Source organism: Ambystoma mexicanum, chromosome 9, assembly GCF_040938575.1.
Source record: "Ambystoma mexicanum isolate Mex_15411 chromosome 9, UKY_AmexF1_1, whole genome shotgun sequence".
Taxonomy (NCBI): Eukaryota; Metazoa; Chordata; class Amphibia; order Caudata; family Ambystomatidae; genus Ambystoma; species Ambystoma mexicanum.
In genome coordinates this window covers 866,594,054-866,607,180 of record NC_090931.1, presented here as the reverse complement: position 1 = coordinate 866,607,180, position 13,127 = coordinate 866,594,054, and the positions used below count along the sequence as shown (strand labels likewise).

General features: G+C 46.1%; 1 long non-coding RNA gene across 1 annotated transcript in view; it reads left to right on the top strand.

Moving 5' to 3' along the window:
• LOC138488711 (uncharacterized) overlaps positions 1–12,264 on the top strand; it is a 72,372-nt gene extending 60,108 nt beyond the window's left edge. The window contains exon 3 of the long non-coding RNA XR_011274700.1: positions 11,385–12,264. This is a non-coding gene — a long non-coding RNA (uncharacterized lncRNA). The remainder of the gene's footprint in view (positions 1–11,384) is intronic.
• Positions 12,265–13,127: the final 863 nt, after the last annotated feature.

Below are 13,127 nucleotides of genomic sequence, written 5' to 3'. Positions count from 1 at the left end.
CACCAACCAGTTGGTCCTCCTACTTCCAGCAACTCCTTCATTCACATTCTCTCCACCAACTCGCACTCTCATAGAACTTGCAACAGAGTTCAACTGTGTGCATGTTTGCTTCCATCATCGGGGTGATGAAGATTCTATCTAGGGAACTGCATTGCACACAGTTACATAAACACTATATAACACAGTCCCATGATGGTAGAGTTACCTGGTTCCAGTTCCTTCTTGCTATAATTACCTTGCTCTAGTCCCTTGCTATATAGCACCTCATTTTCGTCTCAAGCTACAGTTACCTTGTTGTGGTACATTGTGATAGTTTCTTGCATTCCTGGTACCATTCAGAATACTTGTTTTGACTTTTGGGCTATTAATGTTTGGTAACTGTTCTATAGTGTCCTCACCTGTGCCTATGTGTATTCCTTTGTGCAGAGATTGGCTCCTACACCTAGGAGGCAATCGCTGCCCATTCCTTTGTCTTGTTCTACCTGTAGTCTATAGTGTATTTCATGTAACAGTTGGTTATTCCCACAGAAGGAATCCACTGCATGTTCTGGCTGGACCCACATAGGCTCATCTCGTGTAAGTACACTAATTGTTTGTGCCTCAAGTCCGACCTGTGCGCACCCCCAGTGGGGTTCCACATTGTCCAGTGTTTGGCTCCCATCCCTATTTGTTCACTATTGCGGTCTGATATGTAATTTAGTCTGAATGCTAGGTTTGAGCGGAATCCCAAGCCATGTAGTCAGTAGGCAGGCATGTACATAACGGAATTGCATTATGTATTCATGCAATGGGCAGAATTAACAATTATGAACATAGAAGTATTTTTAGTTTGGATGTCTAGGCCGTGTGACAGCCTTAGCTATTGTTATTGAACGCACCAGTACATTTCAAAATAATACCTCTGGGATGCACTCCAAACAGTCAGGAAATTGTTGCAATTCTCCTGTTTTGTTATAGTAAATAGTTCGGAATCTTCCTCTAAAAAAAAATAAAATAAAAAACCACAATGAACTACAATGTTTCTGGGCAAGGCTGCATATGTGAGAGAATGTAGGCTATAGGTTATTTGGCAACAGCCGAAGCGTGATTAGTAAGCAACTTGATGTTGACCTTGCTTTAGAACTAAACAAGCATCGTGCTGATAGTGATGCATAAACCAAGCAAAGCATCTTGCTAATTCAGGGGGAATGACTGCATCCCTCTCTAGCTAACCGCTGATAATGCGGTGAGTTGCAACTGATGGGAGGAGTCAGCATTGTGCTAATGAGGGGAGCTCACGGCCTAAGTAAAACACACCTCAAAATATAAAAAGACAAGCTTTGGGAGGGGCAGGAGCAGAACAGTTTGCGGAGCTGGGCAAAGCAGACCAGAGGCTGGAGGATCACCCAGTAGCAGACTGGAATCATTCTCTCCATGCAAACCCTATGCAGGGGGAGGGGAGATGCCAGAGCTGCTGTGATTAGTAGATTGAAGGCTAGTTCTGAGATTGTCTCTCTTCCATGACCATGTTGCAGAGGTTGCACAGCGGGAAGCGCTGTTCATGAAAGTTTTCCCAAGGTAAAGTGGACCGCGGTGGCAGGCGAGCACACGATGGTCCCTGGAGCGAGGAGCGCTCCATTCCCATCCGACGAGGGCCGCGGGAAGCAGAAGGAAGCTGGAGCAGAGAAGACAGAGAAACTCGAAGCAGCGGAGCGAGCGGACGAGTGTGCAACACCCAGTGAGTTCACTTGCAGTATGTGGCCCCAGAACGCTCCGAGATTGCCCGCTTGCTCAAGCTAATGCTTTTGAATACCGAACTGATGCAAGGAACTAAAAATGACAGTTTAACAAAGTTTGTGAATACTGAACTGATACCAAGAAGCTAAAATGGCAGCATGAGACCTATGGTCAAGAAGATTATCATAAAATGGGTAAAGGTCATATACTTTCTCAGAATCAAAGGAGGGCAATATCGAGTCATGGGTATAAGAACCACAATTGCCAAAGCCAAAAGAGGGCAAATAAGAGCCAAGTTGGTTGAGTCATATTGTAAAAATGAGAGAGAAACACATGTTGTAAATGACCTATACAAGCATTGTCCAAGTCAAAGAAGAATGAGTTTGAATAAAAACCCTTATCAGCAGTTGTTTTAAAAGAAAAGTGGATAAACGGAAGTGGCAGGAGGGCTGCCTTCCTGATAGGAAGAGAGGTGCATAGCCTGCATTGCATGTGGTAATCACAAGTGTGGAATAAACAGCAACAATGTGTGTTCTATCTTTCCAAGAGAAGCGATCAAAACTGATCTTAAAAGACTTTGGTTGAAGAAAATCACATCACAGAAGTACTTGTATTAGTAGACGTTTTCATTAGTCCTGGCAGGTGAGTACACCAGGGCAGGGACTTTGTAGTAGGCGATCTGGCAGGTGAATAGACCATGTAGAACCATTTGAAGTACTGTACCGTTTTTTAATCTTATGAAGAAGTGGTAGAATAACTATGGACGGACATGGAGAGCAGTGATCGCAGCGACAGAGGGATGCAGGTTGACCACAGTGACAAACAGAGCTTTTCAGTGAAGAGAGGCTAGAAATTATGCTCGAAATGAGTGTGACCTATTGGTTACAAATCCACTACAGAGAAGTGCCACAGAGAATGGCAATGGTGCTGGAGGCGCTGCCCCAATTCTGGGAGGAGGACATGGCCAAGGTACCCAGCACCCTATGGACTACCAGTCCCTATGACTTGGGTTGCATGAAGAGCATAGGGAGGGTGAAGATCAAGCTAAAGCCAGGAGAAATTTTACCAAGAGTAAAGCAGTATCCCCTAACTAAAGAGGCAGATGAGGGCATTTATGAGACAATCTCATTCTTGTATCATTGGCATCCCCATGTAACACAGCGGTGTACACAAGGCAAAAGGAGGGTCATGGCGTTTCATACAGGATTTAAGGCCTCTTACCCATATTGTAGAAGCAGAGTATCCTTTAGTTGCACATTCAGTGACAATTTTATGCAGCATTCCAGCAGAAGCTGCCTGCTTCAGTCATTGATTTGAAGAATGCAATCTTCTCAGTGCCACTACACCCAGACTCACAAGACTTGACCAGCTTTATGGATAGAAACCAGAAGTGGAAACACACTTGTTTACCACAAGGGTACCGGGAGTCACCATCCATCTTCAACAGAGTGATACAGATGGACTTGAGCAACATACAGATGGACAGAAAAGTTTTGCAATATGTTGATGGCATTTTGATCTGCAGCATGACAGAAGATCAGTGTAGGGAGGACTCGGTACACATGCTGACTGTATTAGCTGACAAGGGATACAAGGTGAACAAAGCCAAGCTACAGAACTGTCAGAAGTAGGTGCTATACATTGGACATATCCCAAAATGGCCAATAGATAACCCCAGGAAGAGCAGAGACAATCCACAAGGCACCCGAGCCCACGACAGTGAGGGAAATGCAACAGTTCTGCAATTACTGCAGAGCATGGGTCTTTGACTACAGCACATACACAAGGCCACTACTGGGCGCACTGAAAGAAGCACAGAAAAGAAACCAGACACTGACCACAGAGATGACTGAGGCATGCAAGGAAATGAAAGAAGCAATAAGTACAGCACCAGTGCTGGGAATCTCAGACTATAAAAAGGAATATTTCCTGTTATCCCACACTGACGGTATAGTGATTAAGGCAGTACTGACACAAAAAACGAGCATGGGCCACAAACCAATAGCCTACTACAGTGGGAAACTCGCCCCAGTAATGAGGGGACACTATCGGTGCGAACAAGCTTTGGCACTCGCAAGGTAGAGGAGGATGCACTTGAGTGGGGAGATGTGCTCTACATTGACGGTTCATCAACTATTGACCAGCCAGACGGGTCAGGCATACCGGGACTGCAGTAGTAAGACTGAAGGAGGACTGGACAAGTGAAGTGGTAGCAAGTGCCTGCCTACCATCCCCATTATTCAGCACAAGCGTCAGAACTAGTGGCCCTAATATTAGCACTGGAAAACAGCATTGAGAAGGTGGTGACCATCTATTCTGACTCAGCCTATGTGACATCCACAGTACACTCTGGACTTGCACGATGGCTCAGGAGAGGGTTCAGAAGGCCAGACGGGACTCCAGTACAACATGCACTCTTACTGGGCAGACTGATTGAAGTAATTGCTTATCCAACACATGTAGCAAAAGTGAAGTGCCAAGCACATGTGAAAGGGGAAGATCCTGTCTCAAGGGGAAATGAAGCAGCAGATTTTGGTGAGCTAGGAGCCTCAAATGCGAGCAAGTGCACCAGTAATATGGTACTCAAGGAGGGGTACAATGTGCTGCCAGAAGCGCAGATTATGGAGTTGCAGGGAGCTGCACCCAAGGAAGAGAAGGAGCTGTGGATAAGTAGAGGATGTTCAATGTCTCCAACAGATGCCCTATGGTGGCAGGACAACACAGGGAATGTGGTAATGCCACTAGCATTATTGATCATAACATTGACACAATTGCACTATCCAACACACACAGGGAAGGAGGTTGTTGCTGCATGCATTGGAGAAACATGGATCTGTCCCAATTTGACTGAACACGTGGCTGAATTTGTGAGCAAATTGATAGGTTCACTCTGCAAATTTGTAAATGCAGCATTTGAGGAGAACCATGTTCCTGGTGACCTGAAGAATGTGTGGATTACTCCATTGCTTAAGAATCCCAGTCTCTGTCCAGCGACAGCTCTAAATGATTGCCCTATCACAAATACACCCTTTTTGTTAAAGGTCTTGGACCATGTGGCCTAAGTGCAACTTTCCAGGTTCTTGAATAAATATGATATTTTGAATGTGGCAATCAGGCTTTAGACAGGGACACAGTACAGAGATGGCATTATTAGATTTAAAATCACAGCTGTTGCAGCATATGGATAAAGGGCAGATGGTAACACTGATGTTGCTGGATCTGTCCGCCGCCTTTGATCTGGTGGGTCACAATACATTGGTCACCAGATTAAAGGAGGCAGCGAGATTCTCAGAAAAGGCAGCCCTCTGGCTTACGTTTTTTTCTAAGGGAACAAAGTTGTAGAGTATGGAGTGGGGGAGACGGAGGCTACGTCTGTAATTCTGAAGTGTAGCGTTCCGCAGGGAGCATGCTTGTCACCGTCACTATACAATTTATACACTGTACAATATATTTACTGTCCATTTCAAATTTTTGGAAAAAAATAAGAGTTTACTAATTTAGCAGATGACAACCAGTGTGTCAATCCCATGTCAGGCCAACATAAGGAAAACGAAAAATGGATAAATGAGACCTATGAGATCACCCAATCATGGATGATGGGAAATGGGGATGATGGAAAATGGCGTGATGCTTAACAAAGAAAAAACTGAGCTAATGATAATTGGCACAACCAATAAAATAAAAATAATAGAGACTATATAAACATTTCTCAATAGCTGGAAATGAAAAAGAATGTGAAGACCCTAGCTGTTGTCCTTGATCAGAATTTAAACATGAAAGCACCTATGGGCAGCCTAATGTCTTCCACGGCATATCATATCAAATTGTTGGCCCAACTTAGACCCTACATTTCCCAAACCAATTGCGAGACTGTTGCTAGGGCTATTGTCTATTTGTATTTTGTTTATTTATAACGCGCAAACCATCAGGCCCGGGGGCATCAGGGCGCAATTTGTACAAAGTTGCAGAAAAAAAATACAGACAATAAAATTACGTTACAAAATTTACAGTAACAGCATATTAAACCATCTTTCTAATTACATATATTACAAAGATTACAGAGCCACTAGGAATAAACAGAGGTTATACCCTAGGGAGTACAATAACAGTACAGCGGTAGCAGGCCAGAAATAGTATCAGAGGAAGCAGACCAAAGTATGTGAGGCAGACGCGAATCATGTCTTATTGCTGATCAAAGAGCCAAGATTTGGTTTTGGTCTTAAAGGTGTTGAACGAATCTTCTGATAGTGGCAGGGAGGGTGTTCCATAGTTTAGAGGCTAGGACAGGGAAGCTGGTGCCCCCTGCTTTTTGAAGCTTAAACCTGGGGATCGATGGACAATGAGTCTGGGCAGTTCTTAGTGGTCGGGCGGTAGAGTGGCGAGATAACCGACTACAGAGATAGATCGGGGCTTTGTTGGCCAGGCATTTGTGCGTTAGGGCAAGTGTTTTTAAGGAGATTCTCTGTTTGACAGGTAACCACTTTAAGTTGGTTCTGGCTTCTGAAATGTGGTGGTTGCGGAGGATGTTCAAGGCCTCACGAATGGCATTATTCTGGGTAGTTTGGAGTTTGCTCAAGTTCTCTTGCCTGGTACCTAAGTAAAGAGCACTGCAATAATACATTTTTGCCATAATGAGGGTTCTAGCTAGTGTGACACTGTTGGGGGGTGGTAAGAAACGGTCTGCAGGCTGCAATAAGTTTGCACGTGTAAGCAGAGGCAGACCTAACTGCGTTTATTTATCTGGATAAGGATAGGGTGGAGTCAAGGTAAAAGCCTAACGTTTTGGTGTCTTTTGAGACTCTTATGGTATTACCGTCTATGGTGACTGACTGATAGGACGGCTCCAGTTTGCTCAGGCGTTGTGCGGTACCCAGGATAAGGAGCTCCGTCTTATCGTCATTTAGACATAACTGGTGTTGGGCCATCCAGGCTTGGATGACCAGGTAGATGTCATTGATGGCCTTGGTGTCAGCTAGATAATCACCTGAGATGGGAATGAGTATCTGGGTGTCATCCGCATAGTTAGTGTAGGAGACACCCAGATAGTCGAGCACATCAAAGAGTGGTTTCGTAAAGATGTTGTAAAGTGTAGGTGACACGCTAGAACCCTGAGGTACACCGCAGTGTATAGGGGAGGGATCCGCGGCTGCGGATGGTGCAAAGACCCTCATGGATCTGTTGCTCAAAAAGGATTTGATCCATGCCGCAGCGGAGAAGTTGGCAGCAGAGTGGAGGTGCCGGCAAAGGATCTGGTGGTTGACCAAATCAAATGCGGCGGAGAGGTCGAGGAGTAATAGCATTGCTAATTTGCTGTTGTCCTTCAATACTTTGATCTGGGTTTTTAGGTCTATTAGAGCAGTTTTGGTTCCGTGTCTGGGCCGAAATCCGGATTGTCGTAGACCTAGCAGATTGTTGGATTCCAGGTAGTTTTGGATCTGAATGTAAGCTGCGCGGTCCAGTATCTTAAGCAAAAACGGTACTGTAGTGATCGGTCGGAAGTTGGTAGGTATACTTGGGTCAAGGGAAGGTTTTTTGAGTAATGGGATCACCCATGCGTCCTTAAGGTTGTCCGGGACAATACCTGTTTTAAAGGTGGAGTTGATGAAGGCCGTAATGAATGGAGCTAGATCATGGGCAGAGTCCTTAATGATGGGAGCTGGGCAAGGGTCGCCTTGGCAGTTGGATGGTTTAATTCTCAGGATGATATTTTCTACCTCAGTAACAGTGAGCGGTGAGAAGGTGAAAGGTATGGTGTTAGCAGTGTCTAAAGGGGGGGGGGCCTAGCAGGGGAGAGTGAGCGGTTGTCAAGCTTCGGGCTGTCCTGCTTGTCTTTAATTTTGGATTGAAGCGTGGACATTTTATTTAGTAAGGCTGCTTGAATGTTCGCACACCATTTACTATCTTTCGTGCATGTGTCAGGAGGGGAGACTGGGGTTTCGAGCTCTTTTAGGATTCTAAAGAGTTCCTTGGAGTTAGAATCGGCTTGCAAAATACGATTGTTAAGCGACTCTTTTTTAGCAGTGATGAAGCCATCTTTATGCTCGTCAGACCGGTGGCTTTTCCAGTGATTTTCCGCACAGCGTTTAGCTTTGCGAAGGATTCTTAGCTGTGGAGTGAACCATGAGTTAAGATGTGCTCATGATTTGACCTTCCTAGGTTTGATGGGTGCTATAGTCTATCGCCGTGAGCATAGTTTGGTTATAGGTGTCTGCTAGGGAGGTGGGATCAGAACATGAGTTAGTAGCCGCGTTGAGGGAAGGAAGTAGCAGTGGGAGTAGTTGTTCCTTAGTTATGTTTTTTTTTTTACTACGAGTGGGGAGTGCTGGGGCTATCTGTGTCGGGGCCCGCGGGGTAGCTTCAATGTTAAAAGTTATGATGTGATGGTCAGACCATAAGCAAGGGGAGTTGTTGAGGACCTGAATGTTGCAGTTGGAGCCGGCTAACCAATCAATGGTCCTGCCTTTGATATGGGTTGGTTCTTGGATGTACAGGTTGAGGCCAAGATCTGTTAGAACATTCTCCAGATCAATTGCCACAGTATCTTTTGGGTCACCACGACCTAAATTGAGGTCGCCTAGGATAATTGTTTGTGAGTTGTTTTTAGTTTTGTCAAGGAGGAGAGTAGAAATTTCACTGACGAAGGTAGGTGCCAGACCTGGGGGCTTATAGATAAGGTGAAGGGTGGCCATTTGGTTGGGCGTTAGTGACAATATGATTGACAGCAGTTCAGCTGATTCGAGTTTGGAGTCGGGTACCACTCTTAGGTCAAGGGAGTTTTTGTGGATGAAGGCTACGCCGCCGCCTCTGAATTGGGCGGAGGTGCGGTCACAGCGCGTGATGCCGTAGTCGGGTGGTAAAGCCAGGGATAGAGAGGGGCCAGATGCGGCATGTAGCCAAGTTTCGGATATGGCGATGAAGTCAAGGTCAGCAGTGGTGATGAGGTCGGCTATGTCTAGAGCGTGTGCTGTGAGAGGTCTAGCATTGATCAGGGCGCCCTTGAACACAGCCAGTTTAACCCCTGAGGTAGAGGTTTTGCGTGTAGCAGTGGATGAGGGTGGGCGGAGTGGAGTATGTGAGATTAGCTTGGTGGCATTGGTGCGGGAGCGTCGTATGCGGAATCTAGTGCCTAGTCTCTTGTTTCGGAGAATGAGAGGGCAGGGTTGGTTGGGAGTGGGTTTGGTGGCAAAGTGTTCCAGCCAGAGAGCTGGGTCATTAAGGTATTGGTTAGGCTGGTTGCTCGGGTGGTGGACGCCTGCGCTGGTTGCTGCAGGGCTTATTATAGGGACTATAGGGGTCATGGTCATAGTTGGTAGGGCTGGGTGGTGTAGGTTCGAGCAGGCCAAATTATTAGGTGGTAGATCAGGTTTAACCCCAAGGGTAAGGGTAGTTGCCGTGGGTAGTTGAGTGACTGGGGTGCCATGTGGGGCTAGAATGTAGTGTAGTAGAAGGAGCACACTGACGTGCATGATGGTAGTGCTGGCTACCTGAATGGGATACCTATGAACTTGTTGACATGGGACAAGATTGGGTCTCATTAGAAGAGATGGAGGTAACAATAGCCAGAGCGGGCCAGTAAGTACAAATGCTTTGATATGGCTAGATGGCCGGAAGCGGCATTGCAAAAAACAGTGCGGCTGAGTTTGGGTGTCAAGCGCATTAAATACAATAGTACGGAGTGCACCAGGCAGAGGTATTTTGATTAGGCTGGAGTACACCTAGTGATATCTAGATGAGACAAATTACAGTAGGCTAAAATGCACAGGCAAGGCAACACCTAGATGTGACATATCACAGGGCAGTGTAATACACACCTAGATTTAGGATCACATAGTGGCTAAAATGCACAAGTCAGGGCAACATCTAGATTGGACATAGCACAATAACTGAAATGCACAGGGCAGAGTAACACACACCTAGATTTGAAATGACACAGTTGGGCTAATGTGATTAATGCAGCACCTGAAGGCAGGATAGCACACGTAGGCTAGGGTGGAATAGCCAGCAGCAGGGTATTGTACTGCAAGGGGGTCGGATAGCATAACAGTGCTGACAAGCAGGAGTGGAGCCTGTGCGCAGCGTGTGTGTTGTGCAAGGTGGAAAACATAAAAGCAAAGAGTGCTGGCTATCTATTAGTTTAGATGCAGGATGAAGAAGCTGCACTGATGCTAAAGTCAAATGCCAAGAGTGCAAGTTTGTTGTGTAGAGTTGTAGCTTTTGCGGGACAACGGGTGCAACAGTTACCTTGGTTGACGTCTGTGGAGAGCAAGGGGGTCTTGCAGATGGCAGAGTGGGCAGATAACAGGCTGAGAACAGGCACCAGCCTTAATCTCGAGGGCCTTGGACAGAGAGGGCCGGCTTCGCCTGCCGGCGTCCAATGGCAGGAGATGTAGTAGAGCTGGCCAATCAGGCAGGGCCAGGAGTGCTGCTGTGTGCCTAGTAAGGCACCACTTAGAATTTGCCTAGAATGCGGCGGCCATCTTAGAAGGGGGTACCTCGTGTTCCATAAAGCTATAATCCGGGCAAAAACATGCACGTCTCAGTGCGGGGCTGGTGCAGGGCCGTCTGGGCTCTTAGTGGGGCATCAAGGAGCACTTGTATGTATTTATGCATCGATTTCCGAAATTCGAGCACAAAAATAGCGCAGTGTGTCCGCGCTTAGCAGATTTCATCATCTGATTCGGGATGGATTCCTGGGCAGGCCCGCTGCTCCTGCAGTGTCGGGGCCTCGTGGAATGAGCTCCAGCTCATCGGATGGATTCCTCTAAGATTGACTATTGTAGTAATCTGCTAGTTGAAGTAGCCAAGATTATTTCTCAACTTCAGACACTACAAAATACTATGGTTAGAACTATTGCAGGCCTTACATTGGCTTCCGGTGGCTGCTAGGATTCAGTTTCGGCTGCTGATTATTGTTCATAAAAGCTTAAAGGGATGAGGCCCACACTATTCAATGGAAGCATTGCCAAAAAAAAAAATTGTCAGAACATTGAGGTCTAATAACTCAAACCAGCTACAAATTACCAAATGCAATCTTACCCAAGTCATAAAATGATAGCAGCTCCCAAAGCATGGAATGAGATCCCACCTGACTTTAGAGATTCAATAGCAATATTCAGGAAAAGGATCAAGACACTGCTTTTTGAATAAAACTGTATATTGCTGGTTGCCTCTGTTCTACGCTTGATCTCTGTCGCACCCGCACGCACGCCTCTGGGTTTTATGGTGAGCTATACAAAAAAGTAAAGCATCTGTTTGACTTGCCAGCAGTTTACAGCAGGGCATACATTGAGAGTGGTGAGAGGAGCCATACAGAGACCAGTAGGTCCATTCCAGCATTTACACATGGATTATGTCGTCATGATCCAGGTCTGTCAAGGGTACCGCTACATGATTGGTTGTGTGCCCCTTTTACAGTTGGATTGAGGCTGAGCCGTGTTCACATGCTGATGCCCTTAGAGCGGCTGTTTACCTCTTGCACTGTTTGCATTGCACAATAAGCCTGGGTCCGACCACCATTTAACGCCCCATGGGGTGGTGACTGGATGGTGCATGCATCTTCCCCTGGCTCCTCCCACGTGAGCACTGAAGGATTGTGAGAATAGTGCAGATGTGTAGGGTCAGGAAATTAATGACTATCTCTGGTGACTAGTTATTTTATCTCTCGCCAGATGCAAGAACACCGGGGAGGCCATGACGACAGCGAAGAGAGCAACTGCGACAGCACACCACAAGACTGAGTTTAAAAAAACCTGAGTGTGCGGGACATCGTCCTCAAGAATATCGTGCGGCACTGGAATGAACCCAGGTACACCGGCTTGCATATCGTGGAGCAAGTGGTCAACCGGGCTGTCAAACTAGAGGGTAAGATCGTTTGGAACCTTTTTGCGGACGTCGAGCCCTACAAAGCAGCGGCCTTACCTGGTAACAAGGTCGCCTTGACCAACGGGGCTAACGTTCACCACCTGGAAGAGCTGCAGCGCATTCTGAACTTACACGACCGAAAAAAGGCATCTAATGAAAACATGCTAGACTGGAATTCTTGTGGACATAGATTAGGGTACACTGTTTTTTTTTTTTTTCTTTTTCTTCTTTCTTCTTTCTTCCACAAACAACCAGCGAGAAAGCCAACATAACTGTTATTCTTTATATTCCTGTTGCCCTCTACCCCTGACTCGGAGACATTCTCCAACCAGTTTGGCCATGCTGTAAGGAGACCCAGCAGATTCTGTGCCTGATCCCCCGGAGTACGCTATCATGCCTTTTTGTAGAGTATTTGGCTCAAACATACCCCCAGCTCGAGAACAGTGATTGTTCCCCCCCGCCCCCACCAGTCCTTGCCACTCTAAGAGAACCATCAGTAAGGGAACTGTGGGAAGAAGTCTTTGCCTTTGCCATCAGTGATAATTTGGTCCCCCGGGCTTAAGAGTGTTTACAATACTAAAAAAATAAAGCATTTCTTTGTGCATTTCAGGCGGGTAACTAGATCTTCAGGCTGCAAGGATCAAGCAGTGTAAGTGAAAATGAGGGAAACAATAAATAACATTATTATTTTGTGTCTTTTATTTCCAAATGGGTTGATGGGATTTGTATTTTGGCGAATATACCTTGTTGCTAGCACTACCGCGGTAGCCTCTACTAACATTTTCCCAACTCGAGCAGGTGAAACGACCATGTCAGGTGGACAAGAGAACACTGCCCATAAGTCAAGGATAGGTAAGTGCAGTGTTAACACAGACATGAAAGCGGTTGACGTGTATCTCACTGACCTTGCTCGAGTGTCTAATAACATGTCGTACAAACACATGACAAAAGTAGGTAAGGAAACCACACAGGAGAGCTGTTATGTCTGCTCCTTAATCCCCTACGCAATGAGTGCCTCCAGAACTTTCCTAGCAACTGAAATACCCGCAGCAAGAGCAAAATGCCTAATGTATCTCTCGATGGTGCAAACTCAAGGAAGATATTAAGGGAATACAGCCATGTTGAGCTGGATATCCAAAGCCATGTTCCTGTAAGAAGATAATTACATGAAGACATTGGACATGATAAACAATTATTGGCAGCTAGATGAAGCCATACAGTACAAAACTAATGGACCTGACAAGGGAGAAACAAAGATGATCCCTGAAGGAGCTACCATGTCAATGGACAAGAGCGAAGGAGACCGAAGTAAAGACCACAGATACTAGTGTATGGCCAAGAATACACTAAGCATGGATGGCAGGACGGAATGGTGGGAAGCAAAGCGCTGACACTTGTGCAGTTGTTGACGAGGAAAGGAAATTACTGACGGGCCCATTGGTCAGTACTCACCCTCTAGTAATACAAGATAGTTGCACCATGCGAGGACAGAGTGCGGGATTCACATACTCCAGCAAGGTTCAATAATCAGGACTCAGTAAATTGGCAAA